General features: G+C 37.4%; 1 long non-coding RNA gene across 1 annotated transcript; it reads left to right on the top strand.

Annotated features, from left to right (window-relative positions):
- Nucleotides 1–14,183: 14,183 nt before the first annotated feature.
- LOC112842063 (uncharacterized) lies at nt 14,184–16,075 on the top strand. The gene is made up of 4 exons (XR_003213656.1): nt 14,184–14,531; nt 15,371–15,419; nt 15,588–15,646; nt 16,037–16,075. It is a non-coding gene; the product is annotated as an uncharacterized LOC112842063 (long non-coding RNA).
- Nucleotides 16,076–19,994: the final 3,919 nt, after the last annotated feature.

The raw sequence follows: 19,994 nt of genomic DNA on the forward strand, positions 1-19,994 counted from the left end.
TGTGAAATATTTAGATTGGTAGTTTGGTCTGGTAGCTTTGTTGTAGATCCCATTAACTGCTTTGATTTGCTGTGAGCTTTGTTGTAGCTTGGTTCCCTCTTTGTTGGCTTTCTGAACATTTTGGTTAGTGCGAATAACTTTTGTTCAGAAGAGCCTTTTGGTGTGCTGCTGTGGTTGATGCCCATATTTTAATTCCAGCTGTGGTTGTTTGTTGCTGGAGTTTTGGCAAAGCAGGGCTGTGTGTGTGTGTGTGTGTGTGTGTGTGTGTGTGTGTGTGTGGCTGCAGACTATGTGGTGTTGGGCACTGGTGATGAGACCTGGTGCTCATTTAAGTGCCAAAGACTAGATTTTCACTTGCTGTTCCTAGGTTATTTTTTTTTCCTGTTCAACCTATTTACAAGGACAGATTTTCTATCTGGGGTAGATGCATTCTTCCCTATACTACTTATGATTATCAGAAATGATCACAAATCTCTGTAATAACAACCAATTAGGCCAATTTACTATACCTGCTAACATTCACTTTTACTCCCCACCACTCCTTAATTTGTTCCTGGGGTAGGAAATTGGATTTGGGAAGGGGGTGGGTGTAGGCTCGTTTGTCGACCAGATTGTGTGGTAGCCATTTTAATTAATGGGGGTGTTTTAATGTTACCTTCTGTTGTTGCTTTTTTATTTTCTCTTTTCAGAATAATTTGCAGTGTCAAGGTGGAACGTCATGAACGCTATGGCCTGCTGTTTGGCTGGCGTGGGAGGACTGTCAATTAATGCGGGTCACGTGTGCCTTACAGCCTATAAAAGCCTGCACAGGTGAACTGCTCAGTCTCTTCAACTGAGCTGATCAACTTATTAGGGTTTAAGTCAGTAAACTTCTTGCCTGAACTCTCTCCTTGAGATATATTTATTATGTTGTAAGAGGTGGTCTATCAATCAAATTATATTCATGTTAATAATAATAATGATAATGAAGAGATCAGATCAACATGTGTGTCTCATCTGGAAGCGTATCACTATTTCAGTGAGCCATCTGGATATTCAATCAGCGTTTAGGAAAATGCAGAGTATTAAGTGACTTGAGTTGGTATTATGTACCTAAAAGCTAATTGGAATATCCCAACTATAAACTTGATAGAGGTATCCTATTTAGCTGATATTCAGTAGAACAGATAAGCCTGTCTACACCAATTAAGATGAAAATAATTTACAGATGTTTAAGTTGGCTTTTTTTAAAGTGGCTTACTGCCAGGAAAAATTAGACAGCATCTAAAATTAAGAGGCTTCTCCACTATAAGCTTTTGTTAGTTCAATGATGTTATGATAATATGCAAAAGCTGAGTCTTACTAAAGTGGCTAACTGCCAGCTAACTGCTCGGGTGCATAGCTAATCTTTACTTTTCTGTGATACTGCTGTCTTTGAATTTGTAATAAGGGTAATGATAGGATGATCCTATCTGTTTTCCGAGCATCCAGTGCAGGCAGGATGCCAGCCAACTACCCAGTTGGAGACCGGCACTGCTCTTCACTTTCAGTCAGTGCAACTCTACATCTTTATGGATCAAAGCCTGTTTTTAAAAGTTCCATGAAATAGTTTGACCTTAACTAAGGTGAATGATATATAAAGCACTGGCTTATTCTGGCCAGTGAAATGCTTGATTAAAACAAAAAATGTCACAAACTAATAAACAGAACATAAACAATGATATGGTGGTCCTGAAAGGTCAAACCCACTCCAACTTAAAAAAAACCAAAACCCATCAGCAAATAGAAAAATGCTGCAATAACGCACAGACAAAAATAATACAACTAAAGCAGAATAAAACACAGTGGAAGCTGAATAAAAAGTTGGACAAAGACAAAAAACAAAAAAACCTAATTTATCTACAGTATTATGAGTCATGTGATTAGAACACATATTACTTTTTCCTTTAAATGTGTCTCGATGCAATACTTTCCATGTTTTAGTTTCTATCATTTCTGTAGCTGTTCCGTCGTGTTATTGTCTCCCTAAACACCTTGCATGGTTTTGCCCCTGTTTATGTAGCAGACCTGAGACCACATTTCAGATAATGTCTGAACTGTTCTACACTTTAAATCTAGAAGTGATCCTTCCAGCACCTAAACCTTTCAGCCCTTCTCAACATCTAATGATTAAATTAAATGTCCACTAGCTAAGGTTAGCTTTTTGGAAAGAATTTGGTACTCGTTTGACTTTTTTGGGCATGTGCCTTTAATTTTAATGTGTATGCATGTACTTTATGCTGGAGTATGTCTTATTTTTTAATTTAAGACTTGAAGTACTTAGTAACTGGACCTTTAATTTTGCCCCCTTTGGTTGGGTCCAGGCATGATTTCCCTGTTTAAAGTGTGCCTAAAGATCTGGCATGCCTTACGATACTGAAATCACACGTTACATATACATATTTCCTCATATAGATGCTTGATGTCACTTCACTTTTCAGTGTTTCTAAGTCATGAGAGCAGCTTGCACACACAAGTTAAGTTTGAGGACATAATTTCATTGTTACTACTTTTTTTGTTTAGTTAATTTTTAGTTTTTTCAAAACTATTTACATTCTATCTGTATTTTCATCTTTTCTAACATGTGTCCATCAAAAATCCCATCATAGTGCTTAGCTGTGTTTTTTTTTTTTTTTTCTTCATCTAACTAGCAGGTCTTCTTTTTATCCGTTTTTCTTCCTTGAAACCACCTGCAGATGGTGGAGAAAGAGATTGGATAGTGTGCCAGAGCACAGAAAAGGAAGGTTTTGTTTTTTTCCTTAATGTGTTCAGCCATATGAGGGAAGAACTGGGATGCTGGCCAGCCAAAATACTATCAAAGAAAACACACCACATTGTGAAAGTGTAACACACTGTTGCACACACACACACAACCAACCGGCTTGTTGGTAAAAGGAAGAAGAGAAAGTGAGGCAAGTGAGTAATGACTAGGCATCGTAGGGAGAGGAGAGAGGAGGGGAAGGATGAAACTGGTTTTGAGGCAGAGGGACAAAAAATGAAGCCTAGATATTAAGGAGATAAGGTGGCAAACACAGCTGATAGGAAGGCAAGACGTAGAAAAGGGAAAGGAGGAATACAATTTAATTTCCCACCACTACCACTATTGACAGGTAATTGGACACGCCCTTTGGGACAGTAAGACAAACTCAGACTCGGATGGTGAACAATCCACAGCACAACACAGACCAATTTAGAGATACCTATACAAACAGACAAGAAGCACAAACTGAAACAAAAGAACAAGGTCAGAGAAAGAACGATATGAAGGAGATAGAGTAAACAAATAGGCAAAAAATTACCATCCATGTGCTACATCACTAAAATGTGCATGCATGCTTGTACAGACAGGTTTGACATTTGATTACCATTCTTGTCCCTCCTCCTGTGTCTGCACTTCTCTCCTTTCCTCCACCACAGTCCATCATTTTATTCCCTCTTTCATCTTCTGTACGTTTCATCTGTTGTGTAAAAGGATTGTGCTGCTCTTTGAAACAACAGTTGCATAATGAACTGACATGACAATGTCAGCAATGCTTGTCCGTGAACTCTGACAAATCTTTCGTGCTTTGAAGTGTAGTGTAAAGAGCAAGTCATCACCGAGTTCATTCACGGCAGCAGTCTAGAGTGCCACAAAAAGGTATTTTGTCACCTTCCTGATTTCTTCGTTGCATATTTCTCGCATTCAGATGTTTCAGATCATTAAACAATTTTTATATTAGACAAAAATAACATGAGTAAATACAAAAAACGCTATCCAGACCTACCTGGCCCTTTGTGAAAACGTTATCCTATCCCCTTTTGTAAATCACCAATTAATTGTGATTAAGCACATATTTTTAGAAGACTTAATTACATTTCACTTCCTATTTCCAGCACTGATTACTTCCAGACCCATTGAAACTAGAAGTCACTTACATAAAATCTTCCTAACAAAGTGAAGGGGGCTAAAAGATCTCAGAAAGTAACATCATATGCCATGATCTAAAGAAACTGAAGAACAGATGGAAACAAAGTTGTGGCATCTTTCAGCCTGGAAAGGGTTACAGAGCCATCTGTAAGGCTTTGGGACTCCTGTGAACCACGGTGAGAGCCATTCTCTATAGATGGAGAAAACTTGGCGAAAGGCTATCAGCAATGACATGACCTTTTTTATCCAATAGAAGCACTCGTATCACACGTGAAGGAAATGGTGGTTGTTTAACTCTGGCTTCAGGCTGACCAAGATCAGGTTTTGGTGGACGTGTGATCATAACACAGGTGTGCCAAACAGTCATCAGTGGGGTGGAGGAAAGAGTCCAGCCACAGGTAAGCTTCCTTGATAGGTGAGCACTTAATTCTTGTTGGTCCTTTCAAATTCTCCTTCATCCAAATAGCTGAAGATTTAAAATTTGCACCAGCCTCTATTCTCTATGGAGAAACCGAAAACAAAGGGGAGGGAGAAAACACAGTCTGCAAGACATGTGACATCGAGCCACGCAGGATGAAATCCCTTTGAGCAGGTAGAAGCTCCCAAAACTTCCTCTAAGTTCTAATCTAATATGGCAAAAAGGAAAAACTGTGAAAGTCTATGTCAGGGTTCTGGAAAGGATACTTCGTCTGTTGGTCGAACCTTGGAAACAGGAGGAACGATGTGGTTTTCGTCCTAGTCATGGAACACTGGAACAGCTTTTTACCCTCTCGAGGATACTTGAGGGTGCATGGGAGTTTGCCCAACCAGTGCAGATGTGTTTTGTGGACTTGAAGAAGGCATTCGACCGTGTCCATCGCAGTGTCCTGTGGGAGGTGCTTCGGCACTATGGGGTGTCTGGCCCATTGCCATGGGCCATTCGATCCTTATACAGCTTTTGCAAGAACTTGGTCCACATAGCCAGCAGTCAGTCAGACTCGTTTCCAGTCAGTGATGGACTCAGAATCTCATCTCTGCTTTTTGCAGATTTTGTGGGTCTGTTGGCTTCATCAGGTGAAGGCCTCAAACTCACACTGGAACAGTTCACAGCTGAGGGACGAGTTCCTGCCCCAAATGGAGTATCTAAGGGTCTTGTTCATGAACAGTGTTGGTCAAGTTACTTGAAAAAAGTAATCAGTTACTAATTACTGATTACTTCCCCCAAAAAGTAATCCCGTTACTTTACTGATTACTTATTTTCAAAAGTAATCAATTACTTAGTTACTTAGTTACTTAGTTACTTTTTAAAAACACGATTTACAACCTGAATAGGTGATAAAGCGATAGATCTTTCAGCCCAATTCTACTTTTTCTGCATAATTCATCATACAAAATGTAATCAAATGGAAAAGTCTCTTTTTAAAACTTGTTTTATTAGTTTTAATCTTTTAACTTTATGCATCAAGCAAAAATTAAATTATATGCAACATTCTCTGACTGGAAGAAATTTGTTTAACATTTAAACCTATTTTCTGCACATTCCAGCACATAAAATAAAATATTTTTTTGTGTTTACACTCACTCTTTCAAATAGATGCAAGTAAAACACAGCAGAAAATAAATAAAATCAAAGACTAGCGGTCCTGTTGCTCTATTTTCACCTGTAAAGCAGGAGTGGGTTAGGCGGAGGTTTACCCTGGTGCAGGTGTGCCGCAGCGGTCAGTGGAAGAATCCGCGAGTTTCTCTGTGAATTTCACATTACGTCGTAGTACACTCGGTGCTTGCTTGGAAGTTTAGGGGTTTTTTCGCTGTAAAAAGAAGTTTTCTTCCCACGCACAACGGACACTAATGTTTTTGTCACTTTTTATGGAATCAAACTCAAAATAAGGTCAGTACTTCCACGCTTTAAACGCTGCATGCTACACTCTGTCCCGCACTCGATATATTATGATCTGCAGACAGCTGTTGTCACGAACGTCGCACTCGCTTACGTCACTGTCATGAGACGTTCTCGCAAAAAATCACGGTTTTAGTAACGCGGTAACGCAGCGTTCCTACGTGAAAGTAACGGTAATCTAATTACCGTTTTTGCAATAGTAATCCCTTACATTACTCGTTACTTGAAAAAAGTAATCAGATGCCCATCTCTGTTCATGAATGATGGGAGAAGGGAGCGGGAGAGTGACAGACAGATTGGCGCTGCAGATGCAGTGATTGGGACGCTGTACGTTGTGGTGAAGAGAGAGCTGAGTGTAAAAGCGAAGCTCTCACTTTTCCCCTTCATGACTGTGTTTTTCAATCATAATATACTCAATATAACTTCTTTTTCAGATTATACACGTTAAAGTCAGAGATTAGTGGTCTCCTCAGTGTCTCACTCACTCCCCCCTCCCATCCTCTCGCTCTCTCACACACCCTCCAAGGCCATTCTGCACAAACAAGTTAATATATACTGATTCTCAGTTAATGGCCTGTTATTACAGTAATTCTTATATTGGTTAAACTTATACCTAATTATATTCTGATCAGTATTAAGCAACTAATGATGATTAACTATCAACAAAATCACACATAAATTATGATTCTGTGTTTATTTATTAAAATATACTTAATACATCTCTCTTCTTTAAATCAAGGATAACGATGGGCCGGAGACACATTTCTTGTTCACATTACTGCAGCAAGTCTCATACATACATTAATCTGCCATGGTCGAAGCTGAATCACATCTATGCACACAAAATCCAGACACTAAAATAATTTTCATTACTCAAACTACATTTCTCATTTATCATATTAATTAGACTTATACTTTTTAGATTAAGAATTAAAGATGATTTACTAAGCAAAAGCACATATATGCATATATGGAGTTGAAGCAATGTCTCAAAATAAAGCAGCTGAAAAAGTGTTATAAAGATATGATCTTCATGAGTTACAAAAAAAGGGAAAATGTTGAAATTCAGGGAATGTCTTTATTCAGAAAGTTTCATGACGTGATGTATATATTATATCAGAAATCTGTTCACTATTTTTTACTGCAGATTATATCAGTAAAGAAGCTGACTAAATATTGACTGATAACTTATGGCAAAGGGGTGGGATTAAATAAGTGTGTACTTCTTCCCACTCCCTTTCAATATGTAACTGAATCGGAACAGTGGAAGCAATATTGAAATGTATTAGCTTTATTTTGTATAGCATTATTTTTCTCTTCTTTGCTAAATGTATTTGTATATTGTTTACATGATCGAAATAAATTAACAATCAATCATCAATCAATAAATAAATAGATAAGCTCTGCTATTGCACTCTGTTTCTCTTTTAACATAAAAGGCTGGATGTTAAGGCCTGTTACCTTCACTCAGATGTAATAAGCCTGGAATTTCAGTCTCTTTTAATACCACCTTTCTTGAGAACTGTTTTGCATATTTCAAATGCTGCTGTAATTAATTCCACTGTAGCAGCAGTATGAAATTGTTCAGTGAAAATGAAAAATGTAATGTGTTGGGTAAGTATCTTCTAGTCCGTCCATCCATCCATCCATCCATCCATCCATCCATCAATGGATGGATGGATGGATGCTATTCCAACTGTCATTGGGCGAGGTACATCCTGGGCAGGTCATCAGTCTATTGCAGGGCCAACACAGAGAGACAGATAACCATTCACACTCACATTCACACCAATAGGCAATTTAAAGTCACCAGTCAACCTAATCCCACTAATTATGTCTTTGGACCGTGGGAGGAAGCCTGAGTACCTGTAGAGAACCCACGCAGACAAGGGGAGAACTCCACACAGAAAGGCCAGGTGGTGGCTTATCTTTAGCTTATCTTGATGTTGTTTGTGCTGCTCATTTAATCCAGTTCTAGTATAAAAATACACAAGACTATTATAAAGAGCAATACAACACCATACAGCATATTGAAGGGAAAGTTTAACCCTTAAATATCCTTAAAGTGTGGGTTAAACACTAATTCTCAAAGCCCTTAGAAAAATATAGTATCCAATGGAGAAAACAGGATCATCATCAGTGACATCACAACACAGCTTACATTACAAGTCAGAGCGATTTCTTTTTCTTTCCTTTTTTTTCTGTGCAGCCACTGGGACTGTGTATGCCTGTGGGTGGTTTACTTGGTATCTCGTGCTCAGCTCATAGTTGAACACTTCCAAGAGACACAATGGTTTGCTTTCTATCAAGTGTTTTGTATATATGATCGCATTAAGCTGCTGGGCAGTGGGTGTCTTTTGAGCAGCCTGTAGACTGTCTACTGAATAATAAGTGTTTTCTGTGATGCTTTTGTCACTGTCTGAACAAAAACAAAGAAAAAAATATTTTTCTTTACTTTTGACTGGCAAGACAGCATGTTTGGATGGACTGGGCCCACCCCTGCACTCAGCTAGACATGGTCTAGTTCATTGGTGCTGTTGTTTTAAATGAAATAATACTAATAATTAAAAAAGCTAAATGTGTCCTTTAACCATTGGAGGAGGACGGAGGAAATGTTAAAATTCCATTGTCAAACTAGCAACCTTCTTGCTCTGATGGGGAAAACTGAAAACACACACTCAGAATTCTTGAAAATGTGGGAGGTGCAAGTTTGAAGCTAAAATGTGAAGATATGTAATTAATGTTAATTTTTATCAGAAGAAAATATCATCTTTTAATGAGCAAACACTCATCCATTCCTTGATTTACAAGTAATGATTTTCTCAAGTATTTCATAAGTGAAGACTTTATCGGTTGAAGAATAAAAGCTCTCACGTTGATTACCACAGTGTGACTGCACTGTATTTAAAAAATTAATTAACGTAATACCCTTCATGATATGAATACTTGTTTTCCAAGGATTTAAGGTTTCAGAAGTCTCTTCTTGACCTGGAAAAAACTCATTTACTTTGTGCTTTGTTAAATCCTTGACATTTTGGAGGTCTTACATTTTTTAATAAAGAAAGAGTTATCATGGAGAGTTTGTGTGATACAGTTTATTGTAGTTTTCAAATGTATAGCAGCTAATGGGAGTAACCCAGTCTATTAAACTCTTCTCCTGTTCATTCAGTGTATACTAGAAAAGTGTGTTGCTATGCCAACCAATGGGAGACATTGGTGCATCTTCAGACCTCGAATAAGAATAATTCACTTTTCAGTTTTTTTTAACATAACCTGAACCGCTTAAAGAGTAGAGAAGCATTTAAATAAATATTACAGGTAATTTAGATATTCTGTAATGTAGTATAAACACAGGATTTTTTTCAAATAATAATTTCCTTTACCCTAAAATAATCCTTTCAGTTGGGGAAACGATCATGTCTCAGTTATTGATTGGAATAAGTCTTCCCTGTTGTTTTACTTGACTGAAATGAAAACGAGTCAGTATCAATCTGAGTTTAGTTTTTAATTGAATAATATATATATACATTCTTAATGTTTTTGCTTTAGTCAGCAGCCACTGTCTGATGAAATCACAATGTATTTTTTGTTATCCTTCAATTTCACTGAGGGAAGGAAAATCTTCCCCTGGAAACTCAGCTTTTCCAGAAATAGTTAACATGTTCTCCTTGAACAGCTCTCTCTCTCTCTCTCTCTCTCTCTCTCTCTCTCTCTCTCTCTCTCTCTCTCTCAGTGCTTTTTGTTTTCAAGGGAAAACAAAAATAATATTTTTCTTAATGCTTTTTTCTTTTACCATCACATTTTCACACAACCCTACATTCACAGATGTATTTTAGTACTTTTGCTTTGTGGTTCTCCTGTCCTTCCCACCTGTTTTTAAAGTTAGTGCTACTGGAATTTAAGCATGTTATAAACTCCCATGTAGTCTTTGTTCATTTATAAGATTTTTTTTGCATTTCTTTCACTTGTTTTTTTAAAGCCTTGGCCTGCTGTATGAAAACAGCGATTCAATTACCAGGCCAGTTTATTGTTCATGAGCAAAACAACTTGATTTGTTTTCACTCCTATTCAATTTGGATGAGTGTCCTTGAAGTCGGGGTGAATTCTACAACATGCCTTTCTCTCTGTGATTTCCTGGACCCTACAGTTTTCCTCTTTCTCTGTTCTCTTCTTCTAACTCAACCAATATTTCTGATAGGCACTTAACTCTTACTCTTTCTCTCCCAAGTCTCCAAGTCCTTCTTTTAAAAATTCAGTTTCTCTTTTCACGTTTCCCGTTTTCTTTCTATTTGTACAGTATGCGTCCTTCAGCCTGGATTCAGTATGGGTTAAGAACATTTAGATTTTATATTGCACAATTAATTTATCGTTGATAAAAGTCAGCCAAATGGAACAAAATCTTCAAAGCAGAGCAGAAACCTGAGACTCAGGTAATGGGTCACCTGTGAGCAGCTTTGATAACCTCACAGATACAGCTGAGACTGGAGGGCTTTGGGACTCAGCTCTAACTGTCCAGCCAAAGCTCTGTGGTTTGCACCCCATAAAATATCTAAAGACCAGAAGAGGACATTTCACAGATACTTTCCAGAACATCTGATGGAGCTTGAGAGAACCAGGTGACAAAAAAAAGAGAGAACTCAAATATTTTATCTTCTTATTATGGCACCGACTGTGGCGAACAGAGGTTATTTATACAAGAAATTAAAGCTTATTTTCTATTAATTACATGGCGACAAATAACTTCATGTAAAATAAATATGAATTGCAAAAACTGTAGCTTTTTCTGGCAGAATAAACTTAGCTGATCAAAAGGTGGATCACTTTTTAATTGTAAAGAGTTATTTATAGAGTACAATCTGTACAAATGATCCTGCGCCATAATTTAAAGCAGCCAGTTCACCATATCCTTTGCATCTCAATTTTTTGTTTTTTGTTTTTTTGCTCTGCACACCTGTATTCATCGCTTCTGATTACATCCCCTTCCACCTATATTATAGCTGCAGAAGTGATCCACTGACATTCTGCTTGAAGGGTATGTCGACCAGACGCTTACACCACCCTCTTTTCCCTGCTCATGAACAAAGCATGTTTCTTCTTTGGATGTGGCAGCTTCTACATTGAAAGATAAAATTCACTTTTGAAATTCAGTGAACGTCTGTAATGAATGACCGTTAACTTGACTATGTTTCATTTGTTACTGGGTTTATTGGCTTTACTGTGCAATAAAGTTTCAATTGGAGGAAATATTACTATGAAATGAAATACGAAGAGGTAGTTTTGCATTTTGCAGCCCTGATTTATCATCAGAGCTCACACACAAATTACCATAGGTGTTTCCAGGTAACAGATAATTATGTGTTTATTTTCAAATAACTTTTAGCATATTTGGTAGAATTCATTTTTGCACTAAATTGCCGCCTACATTTCCTCATTATTACAATGTTACTAACATGTAAATGTCACTATATTGAATATGTTGACTTCCAAATACTGCACAGAAATAACAGATTTATTGCTCACAGGTTATCATGTTGCTACAAAAATAAAACTATGCTGTTACTAACTTTTGTTACTTTTCTTTCCACATTATTTAATTTTCCACAGCTATCATGGTATCATGGAGAGACTACCCATTTATTTAATGTAACATGCAACCAAAGACGAGAGAGAGAGAGAGAGAGAGAGAGAGAGAGAGAGATGATCGATAGAAAATATCATTAAGAAATGCAAACAAAGAAATAACAGAGCTTAAAATTTTCTCACACAGGAGACAGCTGATCTAGAGAGCAACAGATTCTCAGACTGGGGCAGGTGATATCTCTGCTAAGGCTCAAGGCGCCCAGAGCAAAATGAACATGACAAATGGCTTTGCCAGAGAAAACTGTCAAAAAATGCAGTAATAACAAAATAAACATACGCTGTCTAGAGAACAAAGCAACAACCATTTATTAATATTTAAAAGGTCAGACTGTGTTCATTAATAATGTACTTTTTGTTTGCATTAGAATGAATGCAGTGTAGTTGTTTGGGTTTCTTTTTCGTTGTTGTATTAGTCTCTGTAAAATGACTTTTAAAAAAAAAAACTGTTGATGTTGCCTAAAACAGGCCAAAGTGTTTTTTCTCATGTTCGAGGTAGGTACAATAAACCATTGTGGTAAACTCGGGGATGCTGACAATAAGAGACAACACTGAAACCATTATCAGCTGTGTTTAACCACATTCTCACTAATTAAAGCTTGCAGTAATTATTAATTTATTTGTTTATGCCGCTTGTTTTTAGTACTGCTAAGTCTTCTTGAAGGTATATTGCCCCAAAAAAAACTCATTCCAAATTTTTAAAAAAGGCCATGAGATTAAAATAACATAAAAAAGGAGAAAAATAAACAAACAGACCTTTTTACATCAGGCATTTTTACTAGAGTAATCATAGAACCGGTGGAATTAATGTCTCCATTAAATGTACCAGTCAACTCTAACTCTGAACCAGCATGTACAAAAGCAGGACCTCTTCTAAGTAGAATGTAGCCATTATGAATACACCTGTGCTTTCCTTACTGTGACAATTCAGAATGTCTGCGACTTTTAAGCGATAAGAAAAGCTATGTCAAAAAGATTAAAATAGGAATACCATGTAATATGGATTTAACCTGATCTTTATGGAGGGAGTATTCACACTGCATGATCACAGATGAGTTTTAAAAGGTTTCAGTAATAAAGATTTAGTATGAATGTTGGATTATATGAGTGACACAGGCAGAAATAAATCCTAACTTTAGAAACATCCATCCATCCTCTTCCGCCGGGGGCAGGGTACACCCTAGACAGGTCGCCAGTCTGTCACAGGGCTAAATCACACTCATATTCACACATATAGGCAATTTAAAGCTTCCAGTTAACCTATCCCAAACATGGGGAGAACATGCAAACTCCACACAGAAAGACCCCTGTCTGAATTGAACTCAGGACCACAGCGGATTAAACCATGCCTCCTACATGATGTGAAACACAAAAGCAAAGCCTGTTCTTTATAAGAAAACTTGTGTAAAACTTTCTTCTGCACTCAGGCTCATATTTCAGCTCCGTTCTCACTCAGCTACATATTGTGATTGTGGACTGTGAGCTGCTGAAAGAGTGATTAGCAAAAGGTTAAAAAATTAGGGCTGGTACGAATGGCTTTTATACTAATTGGCAAATGTTGGATAGAAATAATGAAGGAGGTGCTGTTCGTAAAAGGAATTCATTTATGAAGTGCAGTAAACACACAACGTTCAAATTAAACACTTGATGCTGCACTTGATGCTGGAGGTAAATGCAAATTTCAGATTTTTCACAACAATGTTTGGACAGAAAAAGTAAAACAGTTCATTGGTTCTGAGAACCGATGAACTCATTTTTGGTAGGCTGCCCTGGTCTCACTAAATTATTACTAAATTTCTTCTGCAGTGGCAGACATTCAGGCTTACCCAGCCAAGTTCAGTAAAGGCAGCAGTTAATTAGGGAGGGCTGATGATTAGAGAACATTTCCTAATGCTAGACAACATGATTTCAAGTCCTGCATGTGTGTCTCTGTAAGCGTGTATTTGCATTTGCACCGTGAATATTACTGTAGTATACTCATTAAGATATAATAAAGGAAAAATAGTGAGACGTTATTATGAACCAGTAATAGCTGCATGAATCAGCCTGTAATACTAGAGTGCTTTCAAAGTAATAAACATAAGGAAACAAAGCAGGTGTCAAAAAGTTTTTTTCTTTGTAAACTTTAAATGCCCCTCCAGCCTGTGCTGCTATACAATAGTTATGTTCTGTCTTATTAAAAAAAAACATGAATCGATCTTCAAAGGAAAACATGGCTCAAAGAAAATGTAAAAGTGTATCTAAAGAAATTACAGTAAGATTAAATAAATGATTTCATGCCGAAAAAGAAACTTCTTGTCAGATATCTCAGCAGTTAAGCAGCCTGTTCATCATATAAAATCCAGTGAAGCGTTGAGATTGATATGGCGGGCCACAGATACAGTCCTTTTATATAACGATAGGGATCAGAGTGAACGGTGATGGCAGATAAGAAATAGTGGCCTAAAAGGCACTCGCAAACATATATATATGTTGGCTTGAAATGACTTGAGCCACAGGCGGTCTGAAGCAGGTCCCTCTGAGTCTAATCTCTGCATTTGCTATGATTGACTGACGGGATTGCTTATCTTTGATAGGATCGTTTCGATAAAGTTGTCCTCTAACTACACTCTTCTTTGTCTGTTTTCTCTGCTTTCATCTTTTTCCACATCTGTCTTGTGAGTTAAATCTTGAAACTGCTCGCTACTGTTTATTTAAATGATTTTTCAAGCGTAGCCATTGATGTGGAAGTTATTGCATGTACACTGTAAAATGTAATATTGTGTTTAATTAAAAATATTAAATAGGCTGAACTCAATTTTTATCAATTTGTTATTAGAACTCAATTTAAATAAGTTACCAGTACTTTTTATGCAAAAATGCTGATAAACTCGATTAATTTGAGTTGTCCTAACTTAGAAAAACTAAGTAAGCTGGAAGTTTTGCTTCTCAGGGCGGAAGGATGAAAGATGTGTTTTGAAAATGCCACGTGACTACCGTCCTCCTCCCTCCCGGATCAGTCCGCATGTTCATGGCGCCAGCATTTGTTATGGAATATATTGAGCAAACCTGGAGATATTATTGTTGTCATTGCTGTGGATCTTTACTGACTTGGTGAGTAAATGTTTACTCGTATTCAAACTGATTTTGTGGCTTCTCTTAGTTTAGCACCAGGTTTATAATCTTGCTAGCTAGTTAGTGTTAGCCTAGCGTTGCTGCTGCCGCTGTGCTCATGTTACTTAAAAATTAACACCACAGCCTTAAAAACCTTACATAAAACTATGTCGGTGAATTTTTTTGTTGATTGTTTGAAATAAATAAGTGAGATAAGAACCCAGACAAAATTCTTTGGGAGGTGCAGCCGTTAGGGGTGGGGTGGGTGTGGGGGGTGAATAACGGAGCTCTCCGAAAACGTGGAAGCACTTTTGCAAATATGTGATATTTTGATAAATTAAGTAGATATTTGAGCATTACTCAGCTACATTCTCGCCTGAAAATATCTTAAAAGGTTATTTTGTGACCCAGAAAGGGTAGTCTGGTGAAAAAGAGGATCGCATTTGTCGGCCACGGTTGTTGGAGCCTGTGCGCACTTGTAAGCGCGGCAATGGCGGAGGAGCACCGCTGAAAAACGTATTACTTTTTCTGGGTCACAAAATAAACTTTTAAGATATTTTCAGGCGAGAATGTAGCTGTGTAAAGTTCAAATATCTGCTCGATTTATCAAGACATGACATATTTGCAAAAATGCTCCGACGTTTTCGGAGACCTCTATTTTTTCATGCTTTGTGGCAGCTTTAGAACATCTGTGGCATCTACTAATGTCAAATCTAGCCTTTATTTAACAACATAAGCAAACTCTATGTTACAATGATTGCACAGCCATTAAGGATCAAATCAGTTTCTGAAAAATGTTCTGTTTTTTCTCCCTCTGCTTGCTTCTTACTGTCTTTGAGGCTCGGGACCAGCACTCCTGTTGTTGGACAGAAAGACATCAACTCAGTGGTAAGTGTTTTGGTTTTCCAATATATTAGTAACTGTCAGTGACATTTATATTAACCAGGCCGAACTTTAATCATACTTTAGATCAGCCTGTTTTACTTATTGTTTTATTTGTGCTTTGGTTTGGGGAAGTTGTTTCTTTACTGATCTTTTCCTGTCTTCTGTTATTAGACTTGAGATGTGACTGCACGATGCTGTTGCTTCGACTCCAGTTAATTCTACAAGACTGTGTAAGTAAACAAACAACAACAGTTTGGTCTGCATTTCTTGAAAGATCACATCCCCCAAACTTAGTTTAGAGGGTCTACACTGTATATAGTGAAGTCTGCAAGTTTTCTAACAGCAAAATTTGTTTTGTGCCCAAATCATTTTGCACATCATTAGAATGAAAGTTATTGCCCATGTTTGCATAGCACTTTTTAAAGTTATTCTTTCATGACAATATTGTCTGTTGGTCACAGCTATCCAGACTGACAATTGGGACATTGAATGTCACCTCTCCGGCGGGGAGGGAGCCTGAGATTGTCTAAATTGGAGTCTGTTTTATACCAAATGCAGAAAAAATGTTTTAAGAAAGCAATTAAGTTCATGTTCCAAAAAATATGATTGTTTGCTTGCAGGACACCAGGAGAGATGAGTCCTCCGTCACAGATGGTGTGGTCAGTGAAGGTGGTCACCTGCAGGTTCAAGCTCATTGCATCTCCAACCCACATCCACTGCAACTGTACTTAAGGGAAGTTAAAGACTTTCTTCTGCACTTACATTTGGATCATCTCGATCCATGACAGTCATTCAGGCAGTAATGACTGGACTGGAAACAAGCCATCCTTAAAATATTACAACATTCCAGCTCCTGTGTTGGAATGAAAAACGAATGTGTTGTTTAAATTAGAGACTGCACTTGTGACAGAACAATAAATATTTTATGTTGATTATATAAGTAATGTAAGTACAAAACAAACTTGTGGTAGGCCTAAACTTATTTTCAGAATAATTACATCTAAGACTTTGTTTCGTTGTAAGATTATAACAGTGATGGCAATATCATTTTTATTCAGCAGAACAGTGTCCAGTATGTTGGCTGTTGTACTTTGTTGTGTTTGAAAATAAAAGTTGTGCTCATTTTAACATCATTACAAAAGTGTTGTTAATTATTTTTAATGATATTCATGGTACCACAAATTGTTTTTTCATTTAGTTGAACTTGAAATGTTTGTCAGTAGGTAAACAATTAGTATTGTCAGAAAGTCAGAAATATCAAGTTATTCTTAATACTGCAGACTTGCAATGTATAAGTTGTCCTAACAGTCATCCTAAGTAAGCTTTACTTAGTTTTTTTGAGGCAACGAGTTTCCATAATTTTTTTGAGTTCTGGGAACTAACACGGCTGTGTACATTTTGAGTACAGTGTACTCAAAATGAGTAAGTTGTCCTAACTTGGTCATCTTACGTAAACTTGATCCAATTTTTTTGAGTTCTGGGAACAAATGAGCTTGTACAGAGTACTCAAAATAAATACGTTGTCCTAACTTAGTCATTTTTAGCTAAGCTTTACTCAATTTTTTTGAGGCAACGAGTTTCCATAATTTTTTTGAGTTCTGGGAACTAATTAGATTTTACAGTGTAGCGATATGGGAAAAAACTGAAATAAAAATCATATTTCAAAACACCAAATGTTTGAAAGATCCCCTGTTTATTGTTCTGTTTTCATTCTCTCCTGAAAAACTTGTAGAAGATTGTGTTGGACAGCATATTGTGTTCTAATATTGCTTTTCTGTTACTCACAACAACCACCAACATAACAAGGCCTCTCACTGTCTAAAACTATTAGTCTAAAGCAAACATCTCTTTTTGTCTTAAATAAATTAAGAGAAAAAATACGACAGAAGTTAAAGAATCAGTGTGTGTACACTAAATCCAGAGAGTTGATGGAAATGTCTGACTTTTTTCTTTTTACTGCTTTCTACAAAACTGCATCCTGTACATCAGCTAACATCTTGTTATTCCTTAGTCTGAATGTAACTGTAAAAAAAACTTCACTCATACGTGAGACGGAGGGATTCAATTTATTATTCAAGTAAGATTGGTGTCTGCCTACCTCTATATTGTGCTGCACTCTGTGCTGACATCAGGTTTCACCAACTGTTGTAAAGTTTCCACTGAAGTGAAGCGAGCGAGAGCCACGACTTGATTATTTTCAGATTGCTGCAGAGAGACAAACCTGATAAAATTCCAAATTTGATGCATCTTCAGTACAACTATAGCTGTGTCGTGCAACTTTCTCAAACCAGTGATAAGTGATATTTTAAAATAACAGTGTAAAAGTAGTCCTGCAGAGAATATTCACTGGAATTTTCGGCTTTATAAGTGTCACACCGCTGTTTTGCTAACCAGCCCTCAACTATTTTGGTTGGTTCTCACCTCCCTTACTTCCATTTTCAGTCCCTGCAGGGAGCTCTTTTTCAATGATAATACTCTAAAAGCCACTTTTATGCTTTAGCGCCAAACAGCAGAGACACAATTAGTGATTGACATAATGGGGCATGTAGCAGTTTGGAAGTGAGTAGAGAAAGTTGTGAATATTGCATTTCCACCCATCAATTGGCCAGAAAAACAACAGATATGATAAAACATATGATAACTGTTGGATTTGTAAACACTACTAATTCCATAAGCAGATATATGCCCATAAATAAGAATAATTTGCATGAAAGGGACATATTTGCAATACTGAGTTTTCCGGTGTCCTTTTGAAGGAACCCTTGGAGTCAGGTGGCATGCAGAGATTGCATTTGCTGAAATGCCATCTTGAAAACAATGGATGTTATCTGAAGATGGAAACAGGGTTTCAAGAGAGCCAGTGGGGAGTACCTTTGGACGGATCTTGCCTATCCCTGGCTTCCATCCTGTGGACGCGGCGTGCATCTCGTCAAACCCCGCAGCCTTGCCCATGCTCCAGACGTTAAGATCTACATCCTTTAAATGGCTTTATTAAATGCTAGATCACTAGCAAACAACTTCTTCAAGTCACAGCAGCTGGATTATCTGTATCTGACAGAAACGTGGCTTCAACGTGGTGAGTCTGTAGCTTTTTCTGAACTTCTTCCTTCAGACTGCTCATTCTTCAGGCTCCCTCAGATCTCGGGTAGGGGTGGAGGTTTATCTACTGTGTTCAACACCCGTTTTCATTGCCATCAAACACTCATTCTCCAGTTTCAGACTCCAGCTGTTTGAGCTACACCTGAACAGTCCTTTGCTGTGTGCTCTCATATATTGTCCTCCTAAATTTAATAAGGACCTTATCCAGGAGTTTTCAGATTTTATGGCCAGAATTGTTCTCAATTTTGATAGTCTTTTAGTCCTTGGTGATTTTAATATTCATGTCTGCTGTGAGTCTAACCCTCTGGTCAAGGACTTTCTAAATGTTATAAACTCTTTTAACCTGACACAGTGGGTCACTGGCCCCACTCATGAAAAAGGACACATACTGGACTGGGTGCTATCTCAGGGGTTGGATGTGTGCAGAAATATCTGACTTGCATGTCTCTGATCATCTCTCTGTTTGCTGTTCACTATAATGTTACACTGCTCTGTAGATTAGCCGTGCACTCCAGCACGTAAAAGACGAGCCGTTAATGGTTTAATGGCGCCTCAATTTTCTGCTGCATTTCTTGATCCTGGGATAATTAACTTAAGCTGTGAAAGCATCGAGGACTTTTCTGATATTTTTAATTCCACCTGTACTGATATCTTGGACTCAATCGCAACACTCAGGACCGTGCCCTCTAAGCCATTGTCAGAGCCATGGTTGAATAAACATATGCACTCCCTTAGACATGAATACAATGCTGAGTGGAGATGGAAAAACTACAGTTGATAGAACTACAGTTATTCTTGACTTTTAGTCCATTACACTTCACAGCTAGTAATGTTTTTTGAGAAAACACTAATGCTAGCATTGACATGACACCTTACCTTACAATTCTCACAACCCTGTTAAAATACACACAAAAGAAACATAACAAGCACATATTAAAAACATTAAAATATTAATAAACAAGATTTGTGTGGTCTTGAATTTTTTTATTTGTCATTGGGGTTTTTTTAGTCATTCATGCAAAGGAACCTCATAAAAATGTTATTATTTTAAATTCATCAAAGCAGAACTCTGTCAAAATGAAAAATATGCTCTTTTATTTTCATTTTAAAGTCTTTTACTTGTGTTTTTAATATGGCGATGAGTCTGTCTTGGGCCACTGAAAGGAAACTGTAAAACCTCTCCCCTTTCAAAAAAATGCCTTTGATGAACACCGAGTCGTGATGCCACACAAGGTACAAACACATCCCAAAAAAAAAAAAAAGTATGAACAGCTGCAGACAATAAGGGAAAACATCTTTTAATTCTCCCTCTCAGAGTTTTACACACAATCCTAAGATTATGCACATTTCATATTAATGTTGACAGTTGTTTTATGCAACCATTCTGTTGTGCAGGTGTGACACCAGATGTAATAAGTCCCAGTACAATGACAGAACTGTACACAATAATGTGACACAAATCAGCATGCTGCACTGGTT

The sequence above is a fragment of the Oreochromis niloticus genome, linkage group LG14 (genome assembly GCF_001858045.2).
Source record: "Oreochromis niloticus isolate F11D_XX linkage group LG14, O_niloticus_UMD_NMBU, whole genome shotgun sequence".
In the NCBI taxonomy this organism is placed as follows: domain Eukaryota; kingdom Metazoa; phylum Chordata; class Actinopteri; order Cichliformes; family Cichlidae; genus Oreochromis; species Oreochromis niloticus.